This window comes from Schistocerca cancellata, chromosome 1 (assembly GCF_023864275.1).
Source record: "Schistocerca cancellata isolate TAMUIC-IGC-003103 chromosome 1, iqSchCanc2.1, whole genome shotgun sequence".
NCBI lineage: Eukaryota > Metazoa > Arthropoda > Insecta > Orthoptera > Acrididae > Schistocerca > Schistocerca cancellata.
The window spans coordinates 341,407,977-341,422,436 of record NC_064626.1 but is presented as its reverse complement, the minus strand read 5'-3'; the positions used below and the strand labels follow the sequence as shown (position 1 = coordinate 341,422,436).

General features: G+C 43.7%; 1 pseudogene; it reads right to left on the bottom strand.

Moving 5' to 3' along the window:
- Nucleotides 1-229: 229 nt before the first annotated feature.
- Nucleotides 230-347, bottom strand: LOC126102364 (5S ribosomal RNA; annotated as a pseudogene).
- Nucleotides 348-14,460: the final 14,113 nt, after the last annotated feature.

Below are 14,460 nucleotides of genomic sequence, written 5' to 3'. Positions count from 1 at the left end.
TTGGATACACACCAATGGCAGAAATTAAAATTAAACAATCTCCGTCCCCACGGTAACAACCGGCCGCCGTGTCATCCTAAGCCCACAGGCGTTACTGGATGCGGATATGGAGGAGCATGTGGTCAGCATACCGCTCTCCTGGCCGTATATCAGTTTACGAGGCCGGGGACGCTACTTCTCAATCAAGTAGCTCCTCAGTATTCCTCACAAGGGCTGAGTGCATCCTGTTTGTCAACAGCGCTCGGCAGACCAGATGGTCACCCATCCAAGTGCTAGCCCAGCCCGACAGCGCTTAACTTCGGTGATCTGACGGGAACTGGTGTTACCACTGCGGCAAGGCCGTTGACACCAATGGCAGATGGCCGAATAAAACGTCCACCTATAACCCGAAGGGCTCCTCAACACAGAGTAAGAGAATGAGCAAGTACAAAGAAGCACACACAAATGGCCTACAGGTGTGTGCCTTGAGGCCGAGCGCACACAAGTTAAGTTACAGGCCAAATCCAATAACTCGCCACAAGAAGGGCTATAAGATGTACAAAAACAGAAATTACTATCAGCAGTATACAATACTCACTGATAACAATGATTTCAATTACCGGATTAAAAATTGCAAAATACTTGCTTGGAGCATACAGAAACCTGCAGATTGACACCCAGCCCCAGAAATGGTCAAATGAAAGGGCATAACGGAACCGAAATAGTGGCCAGCTCACGCCGGGGAAGAATTACCATTCTTTAAGTACACTACTTACCGAATAGTGTTCATATGTAATTTCAGATAAATGTCAAGAAGACCAGTAGCTTTAGGACTCCAGGTAGGCGCCGGCTCGTATTGGCTTCCTGCTCGTAGTTGTCCAATAGATCTCGGCGTATTTAGAGCACCACAACTGACTGATGCACTTCGTAAGAAGGTTTCATGTGGCAAAAGCAGCTCCTTGCCGCTAAACTCATCTGTAACAATAGTCAACGATGGAGGAAAACGCGGGACCCTAAAGCCCAATGGTCAATAGTTCAACCCGCTGCAATCGCCAGGACGCCGAGTACCCAGACATGCCCGTCCAGCTCCGTGTCCCACATACCACTCTCTATCACACGGCCTCAAAGGGAACACATAACAAAGCAAAGAAGACGAGGGCCAGAGTCGATGGAACGCGGGCACAAATGGCTCTAGAAGAAGCGCGCGCGCGCCCTCACAGAAGCCTCCATGGCTCACCGTTTGTCGGCAAAACCCCCAGAGAAGTCAGCAGAATCTGGGGCGACACAATGTCAAGCATGTACTCACCTACTTCCTAAGACCGTCGCATTACTACACTACTGGCCATTAAAATTGCTACACCACGAAGATGACGTGCTACAGACGCGAAATTTAACCGACAGGAAGAAGATGCTGTGATATGCAAATGATTAGCTTTTCAGAGAATTCACACAAGGTTGGCGCCGGTGGCGACACCTACAACGTGCTGACATGAGGATAGTTTCCAACCGATTACCATACACAAACACCAGTTGACCGGCGTTGCCTAGTGAAACGTTTTCGTTATGCCTCGTGTAAGGAGGAGAAGTGCGTGCCATCACGTTTCCGACTTTGACAAAGATCGGATTGTAGGCTATCGCGATTGCGGTTTATCGTATCGCGACATTGCTGCTCGCGTTGGTCGAAATCCAGTGACTGTTAGCAGAATATGGAATCGGGGGTTCAGGAGGGTAATACGGAACGCCGTGCTGGATCCCAACGGCCTTGTATCTCTAGCAGTCGAGATGACAGGCATCTTATCCGCATGGCTGAAACGGATCGTGCAGCCAAGTCTCGATCTCTGAGTCAACAGATAGGAACGTTTGCAAAACAGCAACCATCTGCACGAACAGTTCGACGACGTTTGCAGCAGCATGGACTATCAGCTCGGAGACCATGGCTGCGGTTACCCTTCACCTTGCATCACAGACAGGAGCGCCTGCGATGGTGTACTCAACGACGAACCTGAGTGCACAAATGGCAAAACGTCATTTTTTCGGATGAATCCAGGTTCTGTTTACAGCATCATGATGGTCGCATCCGTGTTTGGCGACATCACGGTGAACGCACATTGGAAGCGTGTATTCGTCATCGCCATACTGGCGTATCACCCTGCGTGATGGTATGGGGTGCCATTGGTTACACGTCTCGGTCATCTCTTGTTCGCATTGACGGCTCTTTGAACAGTGGACGTTACATTTCAAGTGTGTTACGACCCGTCGCTCTACCCTTCATTCGATCCCTGCGAAACCCTACATTTCAGCAGGATAATGCACGACCGCATGTTTCAGGTCCTGTACGGGCCTTTCTGGATACAGAAAATGTTCGACTGCTGCCCTAGCCAGCACATTCTCCAGATCTCTCATCAATTACGTCTGGTCAATGGTGGCCGAGCAACTGGCTCGTCACAATACGCCAGTCACTACTCTGTACACGCCATCCAAGCTCTGTTTGACTGAATGCCCAGGCGTATCAAGGCCGTCATTACGGCCAGAGGTGGTTGTTCTGGGTACTGATTTCTCAGAATCTATGCACCCAAATTGCGTGAAAATGTTATCACATCTCAGTTCTAGTATCATATATTTTTCCAATGAATAGCCGTTTATCATGTGCATTTCTTCTTGGTGTAGCAATTTTAATGGCCAGTAGTGTAGGTTCAGTAAAGGATGACTGAAGCCTTCGCAGATCAGGGGTCCACAAATCCCCTGCACACGTGAAGTTATCGTACGCGCAGTAGAAGAGAGGCGACACTGACAAATACACCACACTGAATTATGCCAGACCACCAAGTTACCCATGTTCAAACATAGTGTAATAACTGACCACACTATGGACTACAAGAAACATAAAAACATTGCGTAATATTTCTGTTTCTGGGATCAAGCTATTGAAGAACGAGATTTATTAATAAAGATAGTACTCTGCGGTTGAGTCATGCACGGAACCCTGCGTGAGCTGAGAAAAAGCGAAGTGTTCCTGTACAGTGAGATCCTCACCGGTGGCGATAAGGCGGGGAGAGGAGACCGCAGTTCGCAGCCAACCACAGTAGCCGTGCTGACGGTGATAGGAGCGGAGTGACGGAGGGTGGAGCGGCCAACGTACATAGGCCGCCGCAACAAGCTGAGCAGTAGTCATTAGGAAACACCTGAAGTTTGTGACAAGTCTGCTTGCCTAAATATTGTGGAGAGGTTGCGGCTGCAGTCGTGGACTGTGCGGCTGGTCCCGGCGGAGGTTCGAGTCCTCCCTCGGGCATGGGTGTGTGTTTGTTCAAAAAAAAAAAAGGTTCAAACGGCTCTGATCACTATGGGACTTAACTTCTAAGGTCATCAGTCCCCTAGAACTTAGAACTACTTAAACCTAACTAACCTAAGGACATCACACACATACATGCCCGAGGCAGGATTCGAACCTGCGACGGTGTGTGTTTGTCCTTAGGATAATTTAGGTTGAGTAGTGTGTAAGATTATGGACTGATGACCTTGTTTTTTTTTTTTTTTTTTTTTTTTTTGTTTTTTTTTTGGGAGCTTGCGATGTGACCTGGACAAATAAATCAAAATTCTACCAGTTAGAAATACATCAGGATATCATCAAACCGCATATCAAAACATCAGATCACATTCTTACAGTTTTTCCATGGATCCATAGTCAAGACATCCTCAGGGACGTAGAACTTGGCATAAAAGAAGAATACGCAATAAATATTTACAGGAAAGAGATATGCTGATGTTGCTTCCATAGGTCCCAAGTGAAGTGATCCTCACGGATGCGAAATAACTCAAGAATCTAAAACATATTTTTGTTTGGAACGTAATAATAGGTATGCCCTTAACATGTAAATTGGCATACACTGGGTTGCGTAAAATAATTCTTGGGCAGCAGAGAAAGCGGTTTGCAACACTTGTTTCCATCGATCACATTACTAAACTGGAGACGTGCAGAGAGCAAATTTTGTGTAACACGTTATTTGGTATAAGTATGTATATGAACTAGTTCTACTAATAACTTTCTCAACAGATTAGCAGGAGTTGGCCAGTAACAAATCCGTTAGGCAATTTTAAACTGAGCTTTATTAGCAGCTAAACTTTTTACACCAGCTACCAGTTGTTGAAAATGGGTGTTCCTAAGTAATGGGCACTTTTATGGACAAAGGCAAGTCGTTTTTATTCTTTACGCATTTTTTTCTTGTTTCACTATTGATTATGGAAGCGATCTGTTGGTTTGAAAAAAGAGACGTACTTATTATGACAAGTTTCACTAAGGAATAAATATACTGGGAAGCAGTAGTTAATATCCTCAGTTCCCTGACAGGCTTCTGCAAAACGTTCTTGTGTTTTATAACGTGCAGTAATCTGAGGTAAGTACCGTGCTATGCGATGCTATAAAAATTGGTGTAATCACAGTCATTACACAACGCACTACTAACTAATTTGTCAAACTGAGGTGTTTCTTAGAAAACACAGTTATAAACTTTAATTTCAACAGCATACTTATTATCCGTCAGGGTCACGGTTACTGCTTAGTTTTCTTATAAGGTACAGACATAGCACAGCCCCAGCTAAATTAACGTTTCTTCTACATTGTAATGCATGTCGTCTTTGGATTTTCAATGAAAGTAACTCGTAGCAGAAATACAAGCATTTCTCAACAGCAACCGAGGGGCTGTTTCACATATTTCTTAATGTATTAACGTAAGGGTCAGAAAACAGAGGAACGTGCATAAAATTATTTTAGGTTTCATCTTAGGCCTAACTGACAGTTTCGGTTAATTTAACAAAAATTTTCTCACGCCTATGTGGAAAAATACAATAGCATTACGATCCACATTAAAAAACATACAGACATGCCATAAAAGTGTAAAAGGGTAGAGTGTCCATAAAGTATGGGAACATAGGGAATGCTAACAAATATCAATAAAGCACATTTAAGTCGCTTTCATGTTAATAAATAATATTTTCAACGTGATCTCCTTGGTTTTCGATGCATAATTTGATGCGTTTTGCAAAATTAAGGTGAAATCGTTGGAACAAGACTGAACTGCCATGTATTTAAACACACTGACTGGTAACGCGTTTTGTCAGGTGGTTTAAATTTGTAATCTTCAACGAGTAAACCTTTTCTTTAAACATACTCCACAAAAATAAATCTAGGGGCAAGGCCTGGGACCACTCGACATGACCTCTTGTGTCAATCCAGTGAGGAAAATAGTGGTTCAACCAATATTTAAAAGGTGCACCGAAATGGACAAGGGTCGCACCGTGCTTGAACCAGTCTGGAAGTCCCTAACCTGAACGCTCAGTTCGAGAAATCAATTTGTCTCTCAGGATATTCAGATAAGTCTCGCCAGTTACACGTTCATCAAAGAAGAAAAGTCCTAGCACATGTGATTTCCACAAACCACACCAAACCATCACCTTTATGCAGCCCTGTCCAATGTTGACTGTCTTAAGACCAGTATCGCAGATACATCACATGTTGAATACTATAGGCCTTGCAGAATGACTGAAATTCTACGGACATGAATTGTGGGCCATTGTCGGAAACAATAGTCTGTGGAAGACCTTCAATCCAAAAGATAGCGGATAACGCTTGGATGGTGGCAGATGACGTCGTGGAAGACATCCGGACAACAAAAGGAAAATTACTGAATGAATCGACCAGAACCAACCATCGAGCATTTCAGAAGGGACCAGCAAAATCGATGTGTAACCGTTGCCAAGGGGAAATGGCTTTTGGCCATGCAAAGAACTTCCGTGGTGGTGCGGATTGGTGTTCCGCACACGCCATGCAAGAAGAGCACATATTCGTAATCGCAGCATCGATTCCGAACCAAGTACAGTGCTGACGAGCAAGTTGTTTCGTTCTCACTATACCCCAATGTCCTTGGTGGAGAAGCTGTAAGACAGAGGACTGTAACGAACGTGGGTCCACGACCCTGGACTGATCATTATCAGAACGCAACAGCAACACACCACATCGTACAAAAAGTCTCTCCTTGTGAGCAAAAAATCGGCGAACCAACGGATCCTCGATCCGTGACTTTGACAAGGGCCATTGCGTAGCAACAAAACGCAGAACGGTAGCAAGGACAGGGTCTGCAGCTGTGGCTGTAGCTACACGACGAAAATCAATCTGAAACGATTCGACCACGTCATCGGTTTCCGAATCAATGAACATGCAAGCAAGTTCGGAGGAATCGAATGCTCTATCCTCAGCAACAGGCAAACGGGACAACGCATCGGCGTTTCCATGCTTAGCAGTGGACCGATACAAGATATCGTAGCGGTACTGCGAGAAGAAAATAGACCAGCGCATGAATTTCTGCGCTGTATGTGGAGGTACAGGCTTGGTCGGATGAAAAAGCGATGTCAAAGGTTTGTGGTCTGTGATGATGGTAAAGTGACGACCATACAAGAAATCATGAAACTTTGTAACACCAAATACGAGAGCCAATGCTTCTTTCTCGATCTGTGAATAATTTCTTTGCGCAGACGACAGCAATTTGGACGCAAAGGCAATAGGGCGATCATGCGATCCATCTTTGTGCGCAAGCACAGCACCGATCCCGAAATCCGATGCATCCACCATCAACAAAAGGGGCTTCCGGGGATCGAATGGCGTAAGGCAAGTATTGGAAAGCAACGCCGATTTCAACTGGAGAAAGGCGCGTTCGCATTCCGTCGTCCAGACGAACGGAACACCCTTACGGCGTAAGCGATGAAACGGAGCTGAAATGGAAGAGGCGTGGCGCACATATTTATGGTAGTAATTTATTTTTCCCAGCACACTCTGTAGCTGCGTCAAATTCTGCGGCGAAGGCAAGTCTTGTATGGCACGGAGGTGCTCGGGACTGGGATGTATGCCTTGGGCATTAAGTACATGTCCCAGATATGGCAAATCCCGAGCAAAAAAAGCACATTTGTCCTTCCGCAAGTGAAGACCATTTTTTCGCAAGACCTGAAATAATGTTCTCAGATTGGCTAAATGTTCTTCTTCCCTCTTTCCGGAGATCACAATATCGTCCAGATAGTTTGCTGCAGTAGGGACCGACGCACAAATAGTTTGTAGATATTGCTGAAACAATGCAGGGGCGGAAGCACACCCGAATGGCAGTCGTTTGAAACGGTACAAACCAAGATGCGTGTTAACCACCAATACGCGCTGGGATTCTTCGTCCACAGGTATTTGCAAGTACGTATCTGCTAGGTCCAACTTCGAAAAATATTTACCCGGGCACAGTTTGTCAAAAAGATCTTCCGGGTGGGGTAAAGTAAAAGTAGGAGTCACTAGTTGTGGATTCACGGTTGCCTTGAAGTCCACACAAAGTCTAAATTTTCCAGAAGGTTTTTGCAAAATGACTAAGGGTGATGCCCAGAGGGAAGCCTGCACACGTTCAATCACATCTTGTGATTCCAAATCGTTTAATGTTCTTGCGACCTCATCACGCAATGCGTGGGGAACATTGCGCGCTCTGAAAAATTTCGGTTGCGCGTTGACTTTCAGTTCCAAATTTGCTTTATAGTTCTTAGCGCAACCAAGGCCCGGTGCAAAAATGTCTGCAAATTCTTCACATAGACGAGAAACACTGGCTGAAGGCACAGTCTGGTTCACTGATAGGACCTGATTGACTATAGACAAGTTAAACAACTGAAATAAATCGAAACCAAACAAGTTCACTGCAGTAGAACAACGAAGGACGTAAAATGATACAAGTTTTGTTTGTCGCTTGTATGTTGCAAGAAGGCTGCACTGTCCTAACACAGGGATCGCTTGTCCGGAATAACTAGTTAGCTTAACATTTGTGGCACGTAACGGAGGTGTGCCCAGCTGTTTGTACGTGTCGTGATTGAGTAGTGAAACCACAGCTCCGGTATCGAGCTGGAACGGGATCACTTTGCCATGAATTTCCAAGTCCACAAAAAGTTTATTGTCCTGCTGACGACAAGAGCGACTGTCTCGTGCAACGTGAACTGACACTGGTACAAAATCACTTGCGACTTAACGGGATTTCCGTCGATGTCGACGCACCCTTTTTGTGGGACGAACACAGTCACTTTTAGAGAGAGTGGCACTGGGCGAAGTGGCATGAACGACATGAATGTCCATGAGCGAAGTATCGCGAGCCTGAGTATCCTTGGTTCGATTCCGATTCCGGCGCGAAGCAAAGGGCCTGGAATGGTTGTGAGTGTCCGATCGGAGCTTTTTCTGGCAAACACTTTGAACATGTCCTTTTTTATTACAGAAAAAGCAAATAGCCTGGCGTGATGAGCGATTCTCACACGAATGTCTAGTAGCACACCACGGGCATGATTTCACTGCATTTGCTTGCTGGCGCGGTATACGTGGCTGAGAGCCAGGCGGCTTTGGTGCGGCCGGGCACGAGGACTGTTTACTGTTCCGTGCAGCTCGCCCGGAGGGCCAGTTAACGTGACACACAGGTGGCGAAGTTTCAAATGATTATTGAGCAAAGTCAAGTGTGTCCTGCCGATCCAATATGTCCATCACATGTTGAAGGGAGGGATTGACTAGTTTCAAAATTTATTCCCGTATACGAACATCAGAAACGTTCTGTGCAATTGCATCACGCACCATAGTATCTGAATAAGGGAGTCAACATTGACACTCAAAAGCACAATCCCTAGTAAGGCCTTACAAGGTTGCAACCCACTCCTGATTAGTCTGACCGGCCGTACGTTTTGTACGAAAGAAGGTATACCGTTTCGCAACTACATTGACTGATTCTTTGAAATATGCATATAATGCAGACAAAATTTCTTCGTAGGACAGAGTTGCTACATCGCGTTGGGGAAATAATTTCACTATCACACGGTACGTTTGGACGCCTACGGATGCGAAGAAAAAGGCTGGCGCTCGTTACCTTGAATTCTGTAGGCGGCGAGATGAAATCCAAATTAGCGTGACCACTCCGTCCAGCTTTCCAGTGCCGCATCAAAAGGACGAAAAGGTGGTGCAACTGCGTGTTGTCGCTGCGGTAGCAGTGAAGCGGCGGCTGCCGCATCGTTTTGCAGTGCACGTTGACCCTGGACGAGCAATCCAAGGGCATCCAATAAGGCCTGCGTCTGCTGGTTCTGTAACCGATAAAATTCGGACACTACATCTGGAGATTTTGGCGAAGCCATGACACAAGTAAATTAGGGCAAACGCAAGACAAACACAAAATACTCGTCGCCAATTTTGTTGTGACTTGGCAAGACAGCGAAGCCACTATGACCGGTAGCCGAAAAGCACGCGTTTAAGCTCACGCAGGCTGGCGTGAGGTCTGGAACAGGGCAATGTAATTAATATAGCCAATAAGGTACGTTGCTGCTGGAATACTTAACTTTAATCCATAATTGGTGTACATCGGTCTGACAGTACAGGCATCACAAGATAAATAGCAATTGATAATGGCGCCTTGCTAGGTCGTAGCAAATGACGTAGCTGAAGGCTATGCTAACTATCGTCTCGGCAAATGAGAGCGTAATTTGTCAGTGAACTCTCTCTAGCAAAGTCGGCTGTACAACTGGGGCGAGTGCTAGGAAGTGTCTCTAGACCTGCCGTGTGGTGGCACTCGGTCTGCAATCACTGATAGTGGCGACACGCGGGTGCGACGTATACTAACGGACCGCGACCGATTTAAAGGCTACCACCTAGCAAGTGTGGTGCCTGGCGGTGACACCACAGTTGTGACCACGGCTGACACCTGTAACGCGCAGAGGACATCGCATGGATGCCGTTCGCGGCCAAATACAACAGCGAAACCTGCTGGCTTGGCTCGAATCTGCATTTATATTCAAGCACGCGTTTCTCGCTGGGTTTCCATATTTCTGTCCAATGCCAGTAATTCTCAACACTGTTAATAATTGTATTAACTTATGCCACATAATACTAATTATCCATCAGGATCACAAACACTGATTTGTTTGTTGACAGCCGTTGTAGGTTTATTACACAAATTTCAGGTCAACATGGAAGAAACAAAATAACGCTACAATCGAGGTTAAAACTCATGACACGATACAGTACAAGTTTTATAGTATACATTGCATCATGTCTTCCACTAAAGCAGTAGCAGTCGCGATCAGTAAGGGTATCGTATGGTAAGTAGTGAAGGAAGTGAAAGAAGTTATCCGAAGAAGAATAAAAATGCAAATGAAACAGATACCAGTACTGTGGTTCGCAAACGATGTAGGGGTTCTGGCGACAAGGAAGACTGGTCTGTTGAAAGGAATGCAGAGTACATTTAGCACAACATACGAGTCACGGGTAACCAATACAGAGATGAAGGTGATGAAGGGTAGATACATTCAGAATAATAGCATCAAAACCTTGAACGACGCTGTAGTGGGAAAAATGAAAGAATAACAACTCGTTAGCGAAGTTACACATTATTCCCGAAGAAAGGAAGCCCTCAAAAGTAGATTAGTTCAGGTGAAGTGAGCTTTCTCCAATAAGAACCTCTACTTTTACAAGATACTGAAATTGTAGTAAGGAACGCGTTGCTGAAAGTGTACATTATGAATAGAAGAAAAGGAGAAGAAGGAAAGTCGTCTCTCAGCAGCATATAGAAGACTGTCAAAAATTCTGCTGAACAGAGTTAAGGAAATTTTAAATAAAAAACTGGGAGAATACATGGGAGATTTTTAACTTAAAAGTAATAATTCTCCACAGATGTTAACCAGCCTACCCATAATAGTATAATTTATTGATTCCAAGAAATCATTTGATTATTCAGACTGAAGAACCTATACATAACATCAGTTGAGAATGTGACGATAAAGCAAAATAAGTAAATCTAATTTGTAAAGCTCTAACCAATGCACATCTGAAGTGAAATTTGTGGGAGAAATATCGCTCATCCGAAATTTTAACTGTTGTTATGAAAGAGGACTGCTTATCGTCTTTACTGTTTAACAGTATTATATCAAAATTTGTTAGGATCTGAAATTTCGAGCTAAAAAGTCGCAAAATTGTGCCAATAATTCTAGGAAGGAAATCAAATGAAATTACGGTAAACTGACTGAGTTTTGCAGACGATTTTCCTATCCTTACAGAAAATGTGACAGAAGCAGTACCTCAAATAAAGTTTCTGAAAAGAATAGAGAATGTAACTAGCTCCAGAATCTAACATAAAATAAAATAAAATTAGGTAAAGTAGAGCGAGTTAGTAAATTGGTGTGACAATGCAACAAAATGGACTAGAAAAATTACAATAGATGTAAGAGGTAATACAATAGGAAGAGCTTATTGACTCACACAAAATATTTATAACAAGAAATACAAAACTAAATTACTGTACCACAGTTGCAAGGCCAGGATATTAAATGAATTTGAAAGCTGAACAAAATAGATATACTTGAAAGATGGATTATTACAAATATAACGGATGTAATACAACATACAGACAGCTGGTTAAAGGGATGTAACGGGAAGAATTACCAAAGAGAATATGAGAAGTAACATTAAAGTGAATGTTAGTCTTCTCTGGCCACCTCTACGAATGAAGAGAAGAGCCTAACAAAACATATTTTCCTGTATTTCTGGAAAAAGAAATCAAAAGCAGCATGGACCACAAAGCAAAAAAAGTAGGAAGATGCAACATCGAAAATATCGGAAACAACAAAAGGGAAAACCTGAAGCATAAAATAATAAATTTAGATGGCCTACAATGCAGAAGAAGCAAGAAATCTGGAACAACACGAACAGAAGACAGGAAAATACAACATGGGGAGTTATTGAAGGATTGCTGGGAAAATAGGAAACAACAAACAAAGTATAGGAACTGAAGTTGTTACGTGATTCTGGTTGTCAATACCAGAGAAAAAGGAGGAGAGTTTAAGTACGAAATGAATAAATTCTGGGAACAACAAGAAATATGTAGAAAGCCCTTACAAGAATAAGGAACAGATTAGTGAGGCATCTACAGGCTATGGCACCAAGGAACGATGAAATTAGCTATGGAAGGTGTAACAGAGCAGAAAAGTGGTAGGGGAGATAAAACAATAGAACATGCAAAACAGATTATATATGACATTGGTTGTAGTATTTACTGTATGTATACATGCAAAAATAGCCCTCAGGATGGAGGGCAGCATAAAACCAGAAAGACTCATCATTTAAAAAGTGCTATACCAAGTCAAAATTCGGCGGCAGTGCTATCGTAGGCTATTTAAGGCGGCGAAGACATATTGCCATTTGTCATTGTAAGCATACCACAGTGCTCTCATAGAAGTTCATCTGGTATGTATATATAGTTTTCTTATCTATTTTAATTCGGTAACCTGAAGACCACGCTAATTTGTAATAGCTTCGCTTCTTCTGGCCTTTCATTCTCAGACTTAGGTACCTTCTCCGCTCTTGTGCCTTTGATGATTTCGTTCTGGATCTAATTCGCTCCAATAAATTTAAGATCGCCTGAAATTTTCATCTGAAAGTCTCCCTGTTGCAAGTCTTTATTTCCTGTGTTCTCATTTTTTACAGATCCCTTTATGATTGGTACTTTGATTTTCTTGTTTAGAAGAAACTATACTACCTCCCATGTGAACCTCCCGAGGTTCATTTTTAGGATGGGTCCTGTTGTATTCATCAAACGCCCTTCACATGCAATATATGGATGTGAGCTGTTACGAGCTGACTTGCTTGCAAATAGCAACTATACAGTGTCGTCACAGGGTCAAACAGGGTTAGGCGACAGTTTGGGGAAATAGATTTATCGTAGATCGCTGGAAGAACGTAAAGTACCTAGCGACTGGAAGAAAGCGCAGGTCGTTCCCATTTTCAAGAAGGGTCATAAATCAGATGCGAATAATTATAGGCCTATTTCGCTTACGTCAATCTGTTGTAGAATAATGGAACATGTTTTGTGTTCTCGTACTATGACGTTCTTAGATAATACAAATCTCCTTCATCATAACCAACATGGATTCCGCAAACAGAGATCATGTGAAACTCAGCTCGCCCTATTTGCCCAAGAAATTCACAGTGCCGTAGACACTGGCGAGCAGATTGATGCCGTATTCCTGGACTTCAGGAAGGCATTTGATACGGTTCCGCACTTACGTTTAGTGAAAAAAATACGAGCTTACGGAATATCGGACCAGGTTTGTGATTGGATTCAGGATTTCCTAGAAGAAAGAACACAACATGTCATTCTTAACGGTTCAAAGTCTGCAGATGTAGAGGTAATTTCGGGAGTACCGCAAGGAAGCGTGATAGGACCTTTATTGTTTACAATATACATAAATGACTTAGTTGACAACATCGGTAGCTCCGTGAGGCTATTTGCAGATGACACGGTTGTCTACAAGAAAGTAGCAACATCAGAAGACTCGTACGTACTCCAGGAAGACCTGCAGAGGATTAATGCATGGTGCGACAGCTGGCAGCTTTCCCTAAACGTAGATAAATGTAATATAATGCGCATACATAGGGGCAGAAATCCATTCCAGTACGATTATGCCATAGGTGGTAAATCATTGGAAGCGGTAACGACCGTAAAATACTTAGGAGTTACTATCCGGAGCGATCTGAAGTGGAATGATCACATAAAACAAATAGTGGGAAAAGCAGGCGCCAGGTTGAGATTCATAGGAAGAATTCTAAGAAAATGTGACTCATCGACGAAAGAAGTAGCTTACAAAACGCTTGTTCGTCCGATTCTTGAGTATTGCTCATCAGTATGGGACCCTTACCAGGTTGGATTAATAGAAGAGATAGACATGATCCAGCGAAAAGCAGCGCGATTCGTCATGGGGACATTTAGTCAGCGCGAGAGCGTTACGGAGATGCTGAACAAGCTCCAGTGGCGGACACTTCAAGAAAGGCGTTACGCAATACGGAGAGGTTTATTATCGAAATTACGAGAGAGCACATTCCGGGAAGAGATGGGCAACATATTACTACCGCCCACATATATCTCGCGTAATGATCACAACGAAAAGATCCGAGAAATTAGAGCAAATACGGAGACTTACAAGCAGTCGTTCTTCCCACGCACAATTCGTGAATGGAACAGGGAAGGGGGGATCAGATAGTGGTACAATAAGTACCCTCCGCCACACACCGTAAGGTGGCTCGCGGAGTATAGATGTAGATGTAGATGGCAATACAGATTAGCAACGGTTTACAATGATTTATTAAATAACTGGAGTACGAAGACAGTGCAGGGAAGTAAAGTACCATGTTCACTAGCATGGATGTGTGTTTGAAACTGCTATACTCTTAGACTCATAGAAAGGTAGCTAACGTCATTTATGACGTCAAGTTTGGCTCTTGTTGGATGCGATTGTAGATAAGTCCTGAAAACACTCTGTGAGGCCTGTACAAAGGTAGTGACTAACTAACTGATGAGTGTCTGCTTATATCAAGTTTGGCTAATGGATGCTCACGTGGCAATTATTTCTGTGACGTAAGACGGATGAGAAACATAGTTCCCGTTGAGTGCGCCC